This window comes from Manacus vitellinus, unplaced genomic scaffold (assembly GCF_001715985.3).
Source record: "Manacus vitellinus isolate BGI_N305 unplaced genomic scaffold, ASM171598v3 scaffold_14_pilon, whole genome shotgun sequence".
NCBI lineage: Eukaryota > Metazoa > Chordata > Aves > Passeriformes > Pipridae > Manacus > Manacus vitellinus.
The window spans coordinates 4142151-4160305 of NW_021939063.1; the positions used below are offsets into that span (position 1 = coordinate 4142151).

Sequence of the window (18155 nt, forward strand, 5' to 3'; positions counted from 1 at the left end):
TAAAAAAATCAGGAATGTTCACCTCAAGAAAAGAAAAAAGAGCAGAAAAAAGACTTTTTAATTGAAATGGGTCTGATTTTTTGGAAGGGGTCAAGGCTACTATTTCTAACTAGCCTGAATGTAAATTTGGACTTCCCAACCATTTAGAACTTACATACGTTTTTATTTTAATCTCGCGTGTGTACCTTTCAGACTGCCAGTCTTCCCAGTCAGGAACACAACGCAGTTTTTTCATTATTGCTTTGTACACTTGTGCTTCCCCACCACCATATATTCTGTCTGTTTGAAAGCATAAAGCACAGCTCTGCTCCTTGAGTGAGAAATAACAGTGAGGATAGCGTGGGATATGCGGGATGCCTCTGCCCCCCACGTGGGTCTTCTGGTCCCAAGATTTCCCAGTAGTTTCAACTATTTCAGCTTCTTAAGTTATATCAACATCAACAAAGAAATAAAGCCAGGTCCTTACTTTTAGCACAGACACCATGAACAGGCTATTCAGTGTGTGCTCGGCTCCCAGCAGGCACATTGGTGCCAGACAGAGGACTTTTTGATTCTCTGTTTTCTTCCTCCATATGAATAGGCTCTGGCTGGGCCTGAGATGTCTGTTGTTGGACAAGGGGAACTGAATACCCAGTGGGCTCAGGCTCTTCAGTGCTCACTGATACTCCTGTGACCTGAGGAAGAGAGAGTGGTTTGGCGAGGATGGGGGAAACGTTTGTCTCCGGGAGGGTTGACCCATCTCTTTGATGGGCACCCCAAATTTAAGCAGATGCAGGGCTGTGGGCATGTCTGTCCCATGGGGCCACTGGGGGAAGATGTGCCCTTGGGCGGAATGGAGATGGGGAGAGACAGTGTTCCCTCTGGCCTCAGAAAGTTGTCTGAGAGTCAGAAATGTGCAGGGTTTGTACATAACCCAGCCACATCGTGCTGAAACACGCTCCTTGAAACGGGGCCGGGGTGAGCCAGCAGTGACTGACAGTGCCTTCTCCTGCCCAGAGCCTGAATCCAACTGCTTTTCATGGCCTCAAGTGTTTGCTGAAGTGGTTCCGAGCCAAGACAGGAAACTATTTGACTTCGGGTGCTAGAGAGCTCCTCTCATGGTATTTACAGATAAAAGGGGAGGAGTTGAAAACCTTAGTCCATATTCAGCCCAATCTGATAACCTCCAGGGATTTTATTAGTTCAAAGAAATTTTGGATAGCGAACTTGTGTGCTTAAGTGGAGCTGAAGCCCTAACCCTTGGAGGCATCCAATCCTTAGTAAAACCTTAGAATAACAAATGCTGCTTGTAACTCTCTTTTTTTCTTCCCTTTTTTTTTTTTTAATGTTTTAAACCATTAGGCCATTCTTAAAGTTAATACATAGGTAAGAATATGTCCCTGATCTTTAAAATAAGGTGTCTCTCCTGAGCATTGATGGCACAGAAACCGATTTTGTTCAACAGACTTCAGTCTGTGAGGGGCTAAAAATAAGAAAGGTGAATTATATTCAGTAACTACATGGGCAGAATGTGTTTTATAGGAATAGATTAGGGAAACAATAGTATGACTGTTTTCCACAATGGTTTACTGGGTTACCAGGTGGCTTAATGCTGTGTCCTCATGCTGGATGGAGATCACCATGACCTCTCTGCATATGATGGTTGTGCTGTAGGTGGAAATGTCTGAAGCATATAAAAAAAGGGGACCCTGTGCAGTCCCTCCACCTTGGAATGCCCTGGCATTTCCCTGGTCTTGGGTTGGAGTTTCTCCTTGGACAACTTGTCTGCTGAGCAGAGCCATCTCTCACCCTTTACAACCAGGTGGAAACTCCTCATATCTCTTAATTTTCTCTTTTTCCCTTAGTTTTTATTTCACCCCTGGCTGTTATAGACCTCGGGCAAGGTACAGGCTCTGCTGGAGACAGTAGAGAGGGTCTGGTAGGACCCTGAGTGCATTGCCAGGTTTCCAGATTTTCTTTTTCTGGAGACTGTTCCTTTCTTTGCAAGCCTAGAGCTACCTTCTGCTTCAAACAGGCAGATTCACTTACTGATTAAAAAGCATTGTTAATTTAGAAGGAAGGCCACATTCTTTCTCAACACCATCATTAATTAAAGACTAGGAAATTGCCAATTCACCCAACATTCACATCCTTACCCCAACCTATGCTCACATAATTTATTGCCCAAATATCTTAATGCCCAAGTACATGCTGAGGCCCGTAGACAAAATTTAAACTCCAATCTCATTTATTTTTCCTATGCATAATTAAGATGATTACCTCTTAAAACCTTGCTTATTTTTGGTAAAACACCTTTGTTTTTCTGAGGTTGGGTTTTTTAGATTGTGCCCAAACACGGGCACTGACTGTGGCTGCAGCTTTATGAAACTGTATAATTCTGTGTATACGTGTGTGAATCATAACCCCCAGATTAAAATAGCTCCTTCAGAACCATGTCTCTGGGAGGAGGAAAAACCTCCTGTGATACCAAACAGTCCCTTAAGTATTCTCACAATTATAAACCGTTGCAGGCTGGACATAGTCAGAGAAGAAAGTTTTATGTCGAGTTTTGTGTCGGGGAGGGTAATGTAACTATGCAAAACCCACTTACAGCTTAGACACATCATTCATGAGTTACACCGTGGCTCCGAGCTCATGGCAACGACGAGTGTCTGGCAATCCCCACCATCTGGTGAACTCTGATGTGTATTTGAACAGCACGCTGTGTTAGTGTGCCTATATACAAGACATATTCGCACACAACATATAGTGGCAGGGGGAAGAGAGAGAAATTATGTTTCAGCTGTGAATGACTTATATTTACTCAAGCAGCAAAGAAATAGCTGATAGCTCACGAGTGATCAAAGCTCGTGGTGAGTTATAGAGGTCTTTCCTCACCAGTGAGGAAGATATAGCACGTTTCAACCTGCTGTATATCCTTTTAGTCCAACACACACATTTTAATGCTTATTTTTATTTTGGTGTAGAGGCCTTTCTACTTTGCACAGCAAGCGTTTTTTTTTTATTTTATTTTATTTCTTTTTTTTTTTTTGCGATCTCTTCTGCCTCTTCTCTGTCTGCTGCTGATGCCAGAGACAGAGCAGATTGGGAAGCCTTTGAACACATTACTGGTTGAACTCGAATGAGATTTTTGTATTGCTTGGTTGCAAGCTCCTGTGATGAGCATAAGGAATTTAGTTTTGATTGACATGATGTACTCTTAAAGCAAAAGTGATCTATCAGCATTCAGGCACCCACAACTTGTTTTTTCTTTCATGACAGAGAATAGTTTTGTTGCAGTTGTGCTACTCTGTGAAGGTTGAATTGCAGTTTCCCTTTGAGTCCTCTGATTGAAGAGGTAGAGAGGAGTGAGTCAAAACCAGGGCCATTTTAGGTCACTCCTAACAAACCAGGCTTGAGGATCTTCTCAGTTTCTGTTGCTCTGACTGTTTTGTGTTCAGCCAGCTCTTCCTCTCGTGCACCAGAATGCTCATTCCAGTACAGAATATTTGTACAGATGACACAACCTTATTATCTTCAGCTTGGGTTGCTTTAAAAAGGGTTTTTACAGTTAACACACCCGTGATCTTATACCACAGAGAGAACTGGTTTGGCAAAAAGATATGATATATCCTGAGACAGTCTGAACGTGAGAGATCCTCCCTCTTTCTTCCTTGTGCTCATCGCTAAATGTGAAACCTCTTCGAAATAAGCTGCTCTCCAAATGAGTTATTATTTGGCCTATGTCGGTATAGAAGACACGTGAGCATCCTCTGGGAGGAAATATAATCTTATAAATTAACCTTTGAACTTGGGAGAGTTGGATTGTGGTTTTTATTCAGCTGCTTTGTAGGGCACTGGGAGGTTATTTAGCCTGCCTTTTTCAGGTCTGGGAGATGGGTACAGAGCTCCTTACCCCTACCAGTGCCTTGTATGCTATTCCTTCTGTCTGGGGGCCTGGGGCATCGGTGTGTGAAAAGCCATCAAAATAAAACTGTGTATTACTGGTGATTTTGTTACTATTTGCAAACAGTTGAACCTGCACATAAACCTTTAGGGAGAGGATTGATTCTAACAAGGGTTAAAGCAGTTTAAAGAAACTTCACAAATGCTAAAGTTTAAGAGTCATATGTTGCTGAGGCTTTGGTGATGAGCATCCTTATAAATTGCCTGTGCTGTCCTTTTTCAACTCAGAAAGCCTTCCCAATAGATTATTACTGGATAATGTTGTTGTAGGTCCCCTGTGAAGTTTATATGGTTTGTAATGCCTGTTTAAGGGAGATTCAGGAATCTGGTGTGAAATTGGAAATGCTCCTTATCCCTGAGGTGGGTTTTCCTCATCTGTGGTCGTTGTGGCAGGTCCTTTTGGGGGAGCCTGGTGCTCTGCTTCCCATGCTCTACCTTGTGAGAAGGATAACCAAGGGAATGCTCTGGCATCAGTAACAAGTTTTACAGTTTATCAAGTACAGAAGTAATACTTTGGAGGAATTTTAGATATTTTATTTTTTTCCCCCTGGAAATGTAGGTATGTGAGGTACTGACTGTACACACCAGGCTTTAAAGCTCAAAATGAGGGATGAAATAATTTGGGATTAATGTAGTGAGCATGAAAATAAACATCTAAAGATGGTAATTTTCAGGAAGTGCTTCTAAGACCTTCGGTTTTACATTTCCCATTTATTTGAGCAGATTTTGCTAATTCTTATAGGAGAAAAGGTTGCATTTTTGCAGACAGTGAATACCCCTCTGCTGGGCATGTCCTTGGTTATCCAGTTGTCCTTTGAATAATTCTGAATATGTTAATTCAATATCCTCCTCTTTGTCATCCTGCTCCTGCGTTTTTTCTTCCCAGGTTCCACTCCTGGCACTCTGCAGCTTCCCATTTCTATTTCAGTGTTTCAGGCGCTGCTCAGAAACAGATGGATGGCGAGATTTCAACCCCACCTCCCAACTTCCACATACAGTCCACATCTTGCGCCGCCTTCATGAGCACATACAGGCAACAGGGCGCTTGGTGTTTGCTTTTTTTAATAAGTTCATCCCCAAACCAGAGCTTCCCCATTTAGGTCGGGTGCTCTACCGTCAGCAATTCCCCCTTTTCCCCAGAAAAATGGCAAAGAAAGGGATATTAATGTGTTTGAAGTAGAGGAGGGTGGGGCACACGTGCTTTTCGGAAACGCGCTGTTTCCCGAAGCCTGTTTTGATGACTTTGAGCAGGGTTTTTTTTGCAGGTATGCCCAGTGCTGTGTGATTGCCCTGGGAGTGATGCGATACCGGGAACAAAACCTCAGCCCTACATTTGCTTTTCCTCCCTTGCTTTGCGGCGCCCGGGTTTTGATGTCTTGCTTCTCAGAAGGCTTGACGGTAGCAATAACGGAAACAGCAAAAAAATGTCAGCTTGACTACTGTCTGCGTGTCGGCACTAGTCCAGGGAGTTTCAAAGGGATGTTTTATTGATTCTGTAATTGCACAGTAGAATGGACAAACTGAACTGTACCTCAGGGCAAGGAAAGCCCCTGTCTGAACGGCATCTGTTGGATGTATGCGCTGCTGTAATTTGGGCAGGGAGTGCTCTCTGGGCGGTTTGAACCAGGGGACTGAAATCTTGGCTTAACCCTTTTGTTGTAGGCAAGGGAAGCTCCTGGGTTTGCCTTCTGGTTGCAGCTTGGGAAAAAGAGCTGCTTTGGGGGATCCCTTTTGGCACCAAAGTGACAATTCAGGGCTTCGCTGGGATTTACACCAGTGTTGCTTTTAAAAGGAAGTTTGGCCCATGACCTTTTCCCTGGCATTACCCGCCAAGTAGTACCCTCCTCTGGGATCCTGAGCCCACAGAATTGTAACTTGCAGTGTTGCCTCACTTACAAAATCCACTTCTTAACTGAAAAACTGGTCTTAATCTCTGATGAAATATGCCTGCGTTATAGTGCTCCTGCCTGGGAGCTGGTAACTTCCTCTAGCATGAGCTGATTACTTTCCAAAACTGAAGGAGTGGACTGAGCTGTTTTGCTAAAACAATTGCAAATTAAATTTGTAAACTTTTGCTGTTGCCATATTTTTTCACTGGCATGCTGTCTGCGTGCTGTGTCTTTAATTTGGTGAGAACACAAATCAATTAGGCTAACCTACGGCAATGCGGAAACTGTGGGGAAGAAATTAAAGTACATCATTTTGACTTGATACATGGGTGCCCAGGGTTTCTATCCCCGTTATCCTGTGTTATTTCTGTTAGCCAGCTAGAACTGGGTGTCCTGCAAAGAGCAGTGCATCGTCCCCAGGGCAGAGCTCACAAATCCAAGGGGTAGAAAGGCAGTGTGGGAGGAAGAAGTGTCCAGCCTGTCTCTCTCAGGATAACTGCGAGTTTGGCTTCTGTATTTCGTAGTTTCAGGATTAAAGGAAGAAACAGCTGGGGATGGGGATGTGCTGGGGATAGGAGGGTGACAGCACACACAGGAGCACCCAGCTGGAGCTGGTGCTTTGCAGGCTGCCAGCAGATGCCAGTGGTTTGTGAACTAAACCCTGATTTTGGAGTTTCCACTGCTCTTAATTATGGCCGTGATTAGGTCATTGTCTTCCCAAAACTGAATATAGGCAGGTGGTTCTGACTTTAGACGGTGAGGTGGTGTTTATTTTTGAAACTTATGCAAACCTCCTTTAATGCATTGTTTTGAAATCTTGATTTTAAACTCAGTGCTCTGTAAAAGCAACTTTCTGGGGAAAAAAATGCAGTGCAGTTCTACCTTGTACTGGATTTTAGTAGAGTTTTACAAGAAAGTACTGTGTGAACAAGAGACGAGAAGGCTCAGGGGAGACCCCATTGGACCTTTCAGTACTTAAAGGGGGCTTATAGAAGAGAGGGAGAGCAACTATTTACATGGGCAGATAGTGATAGGACAAGGGGGAATGGTTTTAAACTAAACAAGGAGGGATTTAAATTAGTTGTTAGGAAGAAATTCTACACTGTGAGGGTGTTGAGGCACTGGTACAGGTTGCCCAGAGAAACTGTGGATTCCCCATACATGGAAGTATTCAAGGCCAGGCTGGACAGAGCTTGGAACAACCTGGTCCAGTGAAAGGTGTCCCTGCCCATGGCAGGGGGTGGAACTGGGTGATCTTCATGGTCCCTTCCAACACAAACTGCTCTGTGATTCTATTAAATGAAAAAACATGTACACTTTATTTTTTGTTGACGCTGCTGAACTTCTTTATCTGGAACCTTGCATGCTGTAATAACATTCATACACAAAAATAGGCACTTAATTAATATTAAGGATGTGGAGCACTCTGCCAGTTCAACAGAATGAAAAGCGAAGCCCATCTTCAGTAATGTGCATTGCAGAAATCAGCTGGGGAAGATCCTGCATCTGGGATTTGCTCCGTTCCCTTCTGGTGGTTCGGAGGAGTGTAAATTTTGTACTAGCAGCAACAGCTGTACTTTGGGGCTTTTGCCAGAGGAAGAGCAGCTTTATTCTGCATTGGGACGAGAATGCCAGAGATGTGTTGATTAGCAGGGGAGTGGAACACTGCCCAGTGCAGCTGATACAGTGATCTCAGTACGTAATTAACCACAAGTACACTTTGATCAAGTCCAAAACTCACAGTCCTGTTGAAAGGAGTAGTGAGATCTTGATTTGTCATATTTGGTGAAAGAAAGGTGCAAGATAGCTTATCTTCATCTGATTTTGTATTAAATTCACAGCCAAGGTATTGGAAGTCTCTAAGACCAGTAGTGCTGAGATTAGTCAGGACCCACAGCGGTGTAAGGCAAGGGGCCAGTGAGCACAGACAGCGAACACATCATTGCAAGGCTTGTTCTACATCAACCTCCTCATTTGGAGGCAGGTTTAATAAAAGCTGAATAGAAATTAAAATATCAGACTGAACTAGTAGTTTAACATTTGGCTGAGTCTTTATCACCTTCCTCCCCCATCTCTGACTTTTGTCAGATTGCTCATAATTTCAGTCTCAGTGATCTGACTCTGTTGTCTTTTTTTTTTTTTTTTTAAATAAGAATGATGGGGTGAGTGTGACTGAAAATACAGAATATGCACTAATATTTCCTGTGCCACATCAAATCACCAAAATGACTAAAGAACATCCTGAACGCTAAAATTCTCAGCACATATTTTCTGTCAACACTAACGCTGAAGTGGAATTGTCCCAGCCAATCAGACATGGGAAAAACACTGACTTACTGACCCAGAAAAAGCTGTATTTCCCAATTTTTGCAGTGTCTCTGCTCTGGTTGTCAAGGAAAGGTGGCCAGAGTCAGTATCTGTGGTAGCACAGTGCTTAGAATCCCGAAGGCACTCTAGGCACATTGATGTGCATGTTCAGGGAAGGGTTGCAGAGTCCTCAGGGCAGTAGCCATGGGGAGCAGGCGTTTTGCCAAAGCTCCACTGAGTATCTCTCTGCCTTGCTGATAAAAATCATTCATGATTTTTGGCAATGACTGTTGCAATAGTATCTGTAGCTAGTTTTGTGATGCCCCGAGTCCATTGATGACTACTTGCAAAAAAATAAAAAAAAATATAAAAGGCTTGTGGAGTTTTTCCAAGTAATTGCTTGCTGGGTGCCTAAGAGCTGCTCAGGAATGTTTTCAAGAATGTCCTAGTGCTGCCTCCAGAAAGATCTTTGATGGAGACAGAGTTCTCTGGAGTTGTTTTAATTAACTTGTGGGCTCCTAACAGCATATGACATTTCTGAAAACTGTGATTGGATATCCAGGAGGATTGTGGCTGGGAGCAGCCCCTGGTATCTGATGCTTTGCTGCCTGGGGCTGGAGCTGGCTGAGAGAATGAGCTGGGAAAGGCTGTGTGGGTGCAGGGAGAGGGCACCGTGTGCTGGGGCGAACTGAAGTGTGCAAGAGTCCAGTGAAAAGGAGACCCCATGGAATTCCTCAGTTCCCAGATCTCCTATATCTCTTCTTTATTCCCTACCCCCTCAGGCCCAGCACTGCCAGGCAATGTGTGCCTTGGTGCAAGAGGGAGTTTGGGCGCTCTGAGCCATCCTTAGTGCCAGAGGTGACGCTGGGGCCCCACACAGTTGCTGTAGCATCCCCACCTCCGGACACGAGCACCTCCCTTCCTACTCTGGGAGCAGTTTCACTTGAGTGGATTGACAGGTGCCTTTATGGGCAGCATCCCTAAGAGCAGCAGAAAGTCACTGGTCCTGGGCTGGGCACTGAGGGGGATGCTGGACCTGCCCGTGGGGTGGCCGCACGTGTCAGCGTTTGTCTGTGCTGACATCTCCTCGGGTAGCTGTAGGTGCTTGCTGCTGCCTTTTTTTGTGGGTTTCTTTTTTTTTTTTTAACCCACATTAATTTAATTATTTCTGTTCCTGGAAATTTCTGTCCAAGATTTGATTGTAAGAGCTGGGTGTCTGGAAGATTAATTTGTCCTTTTGGACTGCAGCTGGACTGTTACTATTTTATAATCATGGACAGTGGCTGTAAGGAGTGAGGAAGGATGCAGTAAAACACAGCAATGCTGACAGTGTAGAAATAGTGCATCTTCTTGCTGTTTGATATTTTGATAGAAACCTTTTATCACTTTAAAAACTGGCTGTGTATCAGTATGATATGTTAAAAACAGAAGTAGGAAACTGCAGGCTTTTAATTTGTGCCATTTGAACCCTCTTACCTTGGATGAATGCGGCGTGTAAATTATAGTTCCCATGAGGTAAAAATCAGTCAAATGCTACTTAACCTTTACTCTGCCATGTTTCGTGTTCCATTTGTGCTTAAGAGAATATGTGCATATGCTTTCATCTTGCTACCGTGCAAAATCATCCTTAGGGTTCCCGTAACGACTCAAAATGCCTTTAAATTCGGATTTAAGGTGAGCGAAACTGCTGTCGTCTGAGAGATCTTAGGGCTGAAGTGGTTTCAGAAATTTTGTTTACCCTTCAAAGGTGAGGAGCTGGAAGAGGTTATTTTTCGTTCAGCACGGCCACAGCGATTGCTGCTGCTTCTGTTACAGCTGGTTTATTTGCATGGTTGTAGTTGTGCTGGGTATGTTTGTGCTGGATATTCATGGCTCAGATTGGTATTTCCCAGAGTTGGTCTCCTGCAAAATACCTTATTTTTTTCTTAGTTGTTTCAAGAAAAAATATTCAGCTATTTCAGTTTTTCAATATAGAAAGCAACTTCTCTCCATGATAATTTCCTAGTAAAAGAGTCAGAAATTTGTCAACTTTTATGCTTGATATGCAAAATACCTGACACAGAAACCGCTAAATTTCCTAGAAAAAGTTTTCTTTTGACTTATGTGTTTGGATCAGATTTATGATTCTCAGTGAAGCTTGTGCCTAAGATGGCACTTGCATAATTTGCTAAATTGTATTGATGAGAGTCTGAAAAATGTATTTCAGCACTATTTAGAGGCACTTATCTGCTCTAGTTTCAGAAGAGCAAGGTTTTTATAATAAGAAGCAGAAAAGAAATTCAAGATGTTTTCCCAGTGATCATTTTAATTTGGAAAAAAAAAAGAAAAACAACGAAAGAAGAAAATTGGGGAAATGAGAAATACTGTTTTCAAAATAGCCGACTTCAGAGCCTGTACAACATTTGCATTCTGTTAATTCAAGAGTTCCTGCAAAATAATAATAATAAAAAAAACCCCACCAAACAGTTATGTCTGCACTGGTGAGTTGCAGTGATTCCAGTGGGAACAGATGTGCTCCTGTGCTGGGAAGCCTGAGTGGAGTCACTGCCCTGAGCCAAACAGGAGCTGCAGCAAGAGCCGGGTGTTACCCTCTCACCCCGACACCCCTCGTGCTGCTCGCCCGCCTACAGTGGAGACTCGGAGTCCAATTGAGGAGTTAAAAATAATGTTTTTAACACTTCCCCCCCCCCCCTTTTTTTAAGAGAAAAAGGAAATTAAATTTTCCCTAACATGCCGTGGTTGGAACAGTAACAGTGAAGGGAAGTGCACAAGTTGGCATGGTTTGTAATGCTTAAGTTGGCTGTACTGGGTATCTTATACATTTAATTATATATACTTGTTACTGTATAGAAGTATTAAATTTCACACTTAACAGGGACAAACAAATCTATGAAGTTTATTACGTATGTTCAGTGTGGCAAAATAAGCACTTGTGGAGGAAGTTTTTGCTTTTAAACAAGCTTGGTTTTAATCATAATGATTCATGTATACAGAATCAAACCTTGTGTGTTTATTTTAATTACTTTTCTGCTCATTCATGAGGCAGAATTCCTGCTGATGTCCATGACTGGATATTTGCAGGTGCTCACCTGAGTAAAAACTGAGTAAAATAGGATGAAAGACCATGAGAATTGGCATTTTCCCCCCTTTTTGTGTAACTGCGCTTTGAGTAAATAAAAAAATACTTTACACTGCCTACAAGCAGGGAGTGGGAACAGTGTGCTGAGTTTCATTTCTCCTCCACAGCCTTTGTAGGCTTTGGAGAGTCTTTGAAAACAGTCTGGCTGGTGTATTTATTAATGTGGAATGAGAGGTTTGATCAAAACATACACTCCTTCAGGCCAAAAACTTTTTGTTGTGGTTAAGGGGGGAAAAAAAAACACGAGGGAAAGAAAGTAGGGGAAGAAAGTAAGGGAAGAAGGAATGGTCCTGGAAAGCCTGAAGTATACCTTTATCACCTTTGGAGAGCGGTGCTGAGATGAGTGTTCTTATTTGCAGAGCTGAGAAGAAAAGTGAAAATTAAATGTAAATATTTCAGAATTACTTTGATTTAAGAGGTTTAACTAAATGTGAACTGCGTTTAAAAAAAACCCAACAAAATAAAAAAATGCTTAAAATGCTTGTAAAGTGCATGGTTTTAGGGGTTGTGTTAGGAGCCAAAGGCTGGCTGACTCCATGAGGTTGTCAGATGTATAAATAATGAAACTATAAAGTATAACTTTCACTTGTGGACAGTCTCTAATTTTTCCCCCAACCTCTTCAAAAGCGCAAACAAGAATATAAAGAAGTTTCAAATGTGAAAAAAAATTAAACTTGATGTTTATTAATGCTTCAGATATGAACACAGTGAGAAAGCCAGGAAAGTAACTGGCTCCAGGAACAATGTGGGACAGTTGTCCCTCTCTAGCAGCAGCTACTGAGAGAAGGGTGGCCTTAAAAATACAGTGGACTGGGAACCAAGTGCTCTGGGTTCCCCACCAAGTTTTTTAAAAGTTTCCAGGAACTTTAATTTGGGGATGATGTCAGAGCATAAAGCTTTTTGTCAGATGAAGAACTGACAATGGATTTTTGTGGAAGAATCTGTATAAAGAAAAATAGTCTTGAATTTTATTTGTCACATGTCTGAAAATAACCCTGCAACTGAGCAATCATGTTAAGCACAGATCGGTGATGAAGTGAACAACTTGATTTGTATTATTTTTCTCCTGTAAATGGTTTGTTTCACTTTGTTGGAGTGTGGTTTCAGCTGATCTTGTTTGTGTGCACAGACTGGATAGTAGTGAAGCTGGAAAATCATTTGACCTTCTGATCTGTGTAATCACTGACCGACACGTTGCAATATTGGTATGTCATGGCTTTAGCTGGTTTAGTAACATAAATGAGGCTGGTAACTTGAGCTGACTGTGTTTTTCAAATATCATTATTTTCTCTAGCAGTTTCCTAAGTATTACACATCAGCCGTCTCTGCAGCTGGACTGGAAATGCCTTTTGGATCTTTGCAGTTAACTGTGGATTTTGTACGTTAGGTAGCTGGAGAGACTCTGTTCTGAATAATGCACCCACCACAAAGGAATAAGTGTGCCCTAACATTTGAAGAGTCTTTTGATGTCTTGAATAGAAAGATTGCAGTGACAAAATTCCAGATTCTGTGGCAGTGCCCCTCAGCAGAGGTACCTGGCCACGTATCTACAGTAAATGCAATGATCTTTGAGCATCTTAGTTATTTTGGGAAAATATTCAGACAGTGCATCAGTCTAGTTTTGAAACAGCTTCAAACATTTTACCACTGAAACCTCTAAAGCAAATGTTACAGAACATGCAGCTTGTCTGTTTATCTTCTCTAAGACTATGTGAAGTCATATGTGAAATGCGATAAGAATCGCAGTATCTCCTTTGGTTGCTCAACATGAGAAGCTGATGAAGAGACAATCATCTACAAGACATTCTTCAGAATAGCAGCAGAACAGATAGGTTTGCTAGTCTGTCTTTGTACAGGGATGAAAGTGAGATTGTAACCCAGGTAGGTAGGCATGGTGTTTCTTTTAAACCTGGCCTAGCAGAAGTGAGGACTTTGGTTCAGCTTAGCCATCAGACTCTTATTTCTGGCATTCCTGGAGTCTGACCACTCCCTTGTGCTTATGTCTGTGCTCCTGTTCCTTTTTTACAGGTGCTGTCCCAGGGGTTAGGTGGGTTGTGTTCCTTGCTGTGTGTCTGGCATTGATGGGTGGGAAAGCTCACTGGTCCTGGGAGTGTGCACACTGGTGCTCCTCCATCCCAGCACCTCACTGGGCATGGCAATGCAAACCTGCATACAGAAAGTTTACCAAAAGGTGAAGAAAAGTTGATTCCTACTCCTTACACGGTTTCCAAAACAAACTAAAGCCCCTGTAGCAGTAAGCTGGTGTTTTTATGGATGAAGTGGTTCTGTACAAAGCCCATGGCAGAGCCTTGGCAATAGGAGACCGATACGTTATTCTCAGTCAGTGCTGCTCCACCAGAGGGGAGAGGCCATCATCTTCTCTTCTGGGGAGCTGCAAGGGTCCACTGAATTCAGGTGTAAAAAGATCTGGGTTTTGTTTTTCTTAACCCTTACACAATCATAAGGCATCTTTTGTAGATCATTCCTCCCCTGAAGGTATGGATACTAAGGATGTGGAAAGGAAGAGCATGTAAATCATTCTTCATAACAAAAATACAGAAAACAAATGTTCTGAAGTGCTTGAGTGTGAACTAAACTGAGGACAGAATGTAGGCATGAAGCTTTATTCTTCTTCCCAAGGCAGGGAGAGCCTCAGGGAATGGGATTTCTCCATCCCAGGAGGTGCATTATGAAGCTTTGTGGCCCCATGAGCTTAGAAGAGCACCAGCTCTGTGCAGAGCAAAGAGCCTTTCGTTGTTCCAGGGGCCCAAGGCCTGGCCTGAGCCCAGTGTTCAAATTCACTTTGCCTGATGTAACGAGAAGTGGCTTATTCCCCTTATTTTGTGTTTCAAAAAATAACTTGAAATAGCTAGGCTGTTCATTTCTGGACTTTTTTTTGGGTACTTTTAGAGAAGCGGCATATAAAATATTTTAATATCAACAGCAGTGTTGCTTTTTTTAATACTAATTATTATTCTAAATAAAACAGTAGAACCGATTTCAAATTTACTTCTGCACTACACAACCCATGTTCATGCTCTTGGAGAAGCTGAAAATCTGTTTTATTCTCCTGTGCATGAATCCAGTGGCTTGACAGGGGGTTGTACAGAACAGTGTTATGGAGGGGTGACTGTCAGCCCCCAGCTGTGGGAGTGATGCAGTGGTGGGGAACACACAGTTGCAGAATATCAGGTTGCTGCTTGGCTGTTCCCTTTTCTGGCAAGGAGGAAAGGACAGTGATGGAGCTGAGGTTCTCCAAGGAGTCCTTTAAATCATGGGGTAATGTGAGGGATGGAATGTACACAAGCAGTAGGGAAAGCATAACAAGATAGAATGAGATAGATAATCCTTGCAGGAGCATCCAGGTGATTTTTCCTTATGGAAAACTAAAATATTTAACCAGCATGATGATGCACTAAAGCCAATGGGGAGTTCTCGCATGGAGATTTTTCTTTATTATATTTTTTTCTGGAGCTGTTTCCCTGGTGTTTGTGATCTGACAGCAGTAATGAGTCACTGTATCAAAGTTGTGGCCAGGAAAGGGGAAAAAAAAATTATCTATACCAAATGTCGTAGACTGATGCTGCATATGGCAACACAAATAAAGGCACTGTACGGTTAATGGTGTGAAATTTGGCTCTGTACTTGTACTCGCAGAACATACCTGCTTCAAAAAATCTTAATAAGTAAGATGATCTATTAATATTTCATTTGTAGGAGTAAAACAAGGGAAAAACTATTCTCTTGGTCCTATCTACTTGTGTTGAATTTTGTAGTAACTTCCAAAATGATGGATTGGGGAAAGATGAATGATTTTCAGTTTCTGAAGTTCCTGTGTCTTGCCTTATACTTGCGATTTACAAGAAGAGATGTCTTTAATTTTTGTTGGTGTGCCTGTGAATGTGGTCACTGCATTTTTTTCCCCCTACTTCTCTGCCTTGTGGACAACCAGCTGGCAAAAGTGGATTCAAAACAGGGATAAATACTACAGTTGTTACAAGCTTCTCTGATCCCTTTGTCCATATTTAATCTAATCTCAAATTAAGTGGGTGCTATTGATTAGATTCTTTACGAACAGGTATGGGTTACTAAATGTGTGGGAAAATGTTACTCTTTTCTTGTGTGAGTAGAACATAAAAGGTGAAAGTATACAATTAATTTGCCTGCAGTTTCTTGAAAATTGTATGCTGGATTTCTGTGAGCATGCTGTATGGAACAATATTTCAAGCAAATTATTGTTATTTACTGTCGATTTTCCCTGAATATTAAAAGTCAACAATTATGCTTCCTTTTGGTACTTAATGGCTTTTTATTTTTAGAAACCTGGCCAATTCTTTCTCGGAGTTGGTGGCCCTAATGCTGATCTTCAGAAAGCATTAAGTAGTGCACAGTGTAACTTCATAGTGCTGCTACTTTGCTGCATCGATGACTATATAAAGTGTTGATGGATTTGGTGGGGACATGGGTTGCAGAGCTCACACCAGGTGTGAGAGTCTCTTGTGGGGTAGTCGCTGAAGCTGAAGTGGTGGTTCATGTGATGTGCCCCCCTGCTCTCCCCACAAATGCACAAGTAAAATCCCGAGCTCTTTACAGGCATGGGTGCTTTCTCAGGGCCCCTTTTCCTTCTCGTTTTTATTGAATAAGTGTCACCAGTTGGATGGTCCCTGAGCGATGGAGCGTTGTGTATTGTGCCGAGAAAACAGAAAGGCTGATGCAGATGGGTCCTTGTGTTTTCCTCTGCCCTGCCATTCATATGTGATTTTTTTTTCCACTCCCAGACATCTTTGGATCTGCATGGCGTGTGCCTGCCCCCAAGTATGTGTGAGTTGCAGTGGTGACCGTCTCTGGGTAAACATCACCATGACCTCCTTGGGGTCAGCGTTAGCCTTTTGCTGGGTGCTGGGTGCAAACTGAATTCCCTTAAAAAGCCACTGGGGTGGCTGTGTTTTGGTGTTGCTGTCAGGGCGAGAATCTGTCACCCGTTTTCAAGACAAAAGATGTGAGAGAGGGTTTTTAAGTAGATGCATGCATTATAATGAATGATTATCAGCTTATTATAGACCATCCCCATGGTCACTCAGCTGCTGGTTCATTTAGGTTTTTGTTAAATGCATTAATTGGAGGGAGGGAATGTCCTTGATTCATTGCATTGGATTAGACAGGCAAACCTTGAGGTAGTCTTGTCTTTATTTTTTTGATTACAGTTATACAATTAAAATTGCAGTTTCCTTCCTGCAAAGAGTTCCTTTCAACACAAACTCTCTTCTCCTGATACGCAGAAAACTGTGTTTATGAAGAACTGCAAAACAAGGTTCAGTAAGCGAAATCTTTTCTGCTAGAAACTGGTTCTCAAGGCAAGGAGTGGAATGTTGGATGGTACAAGAGTCTTTAAAAAGCTCAAGGTGTGTTGCATATCAACAAGTAAGAAATAAGTGCTGTCTTGAAAGTCCTTGGGTTTCGGTTCCCTTTTGAAGGTAAAACAGTACATGCAAGGTTGAAAAATGTCAGAGCAGTCACCTATACCAGCAAGTAAATTGGAAACCAGCAGTGGTAAAGGTATTCAAAGAACATGGAGGGTACTGTCCTGGGCATAGTGTAGTTTATCTGGCCCATCAGTCTGGTTCACCAGGCAGTTTCAGTTGCAAGGTAGGACTAGATAAACAAGAGAACAAATTTTTCTGTGAGAACGAGACCTTCATTTGAATTCTTCAGTGAAGCCTGGCAAGTGAGATGGGTGTCAGTTCTCCTCCTGGCTGCTTCTGCAGAAAACAAAAGACAGTTCTTGGAGGTTGAAGTCTGGAACTTGGACGGGCCCTTCTGGAGTTTACTTCTGAAGCGGTTTCTCTTACAAGACACCCAGAGCTCATGTAGGGGCATGAACACCTTCACTTCTTTATTTATTTATGTTTGAGAAGATCCAGGGCTCTGGAGGAGCAGGCTGGGTCAGTGTGGTTCTCTTTCTCTTCCTGTAAGACTCTGCAAGATATAATAAAGTATTTGAAGCTTGAGGTTCAATCCAAAACACATCATGTATCTGGCTGTGCTCCTCACTCTACACCCTCTCCCAGTATAATCCCTGTAGGTCTGGTCTGTATTTGGGTTCCTGAGGTAGAAACAAGAAAAAAATGGCTCCTCAAAGGGATAGTGTGAAACTATTAGTACTGGGAAATTTAGAAACTGCTTTTTGTTTGAGGGCTGTTGATAGTTCTCAGCAGGGTTTCCTTACCTGCAGTGCCTGTTTGTAATTGACAGCTGTGCCATTTCTGGGAATCATCTACAGCCTTGCACTCCAGGTCAGCCAGGCTGTCGCACCAGGTCAAATGAAAGTCTGTCTCTTCACTTTTTGAAAGCACCTAAATGTAAGCAAAAGTTTTCTGCAACCTTGTTAAGGATAAAAATCCAGCCCGTGTGTACCTGTGGAGGCACAATTCTAACCATTTTATTGGTAACCTGAAGCTGGTTGTCTTGAAATCTTCCTGTTTTGTCCAGTAGTGACTGATTGCTCAGTTCATATTTTTCCAGACAAGGCATTTGTAGGTGGTTCAGGGCAGAACAGGCAGTCTCATCGATTCTCCCCTGCTTTCCTACTCTTAGTTTTATTTAAGTTTGCAAAAAAATAATTTAAGGAGGGGAAAAAAAAAAAAGAACAAAATGGTGGGGTTTTCCCCTCATGGTTTAGGTGAAAGGCTTTCAAAGACTAATTCCTCTGTGCCCTCCTTCCATCATTCTTGAAGACCCATGGGAGATGTGTCCTACCTACATGCTCTGCCCATTAACAGTGTGTGTTGCAAGAGTAAGATGCTCCCCTGCAGCTGAGCACAGCTCAGAGGTAGACACAGTGAGCTCTACTGATGTCAGACTATTAAATTTCTGTA

General features: G+C 42.5%; 1 protein-coding gene across 3 annotated transcripts in view; it reads left to right on the forward strand.

The window, feature by feature from the left end:
- Positions 1 to 18155, forward strand: part of FOXP1 (forkhead box P1) — a 335164-nt gene that overhangs the window by 41096 nt on the left and 275913 nt on the right. The window lies entirely within an intron of this gene.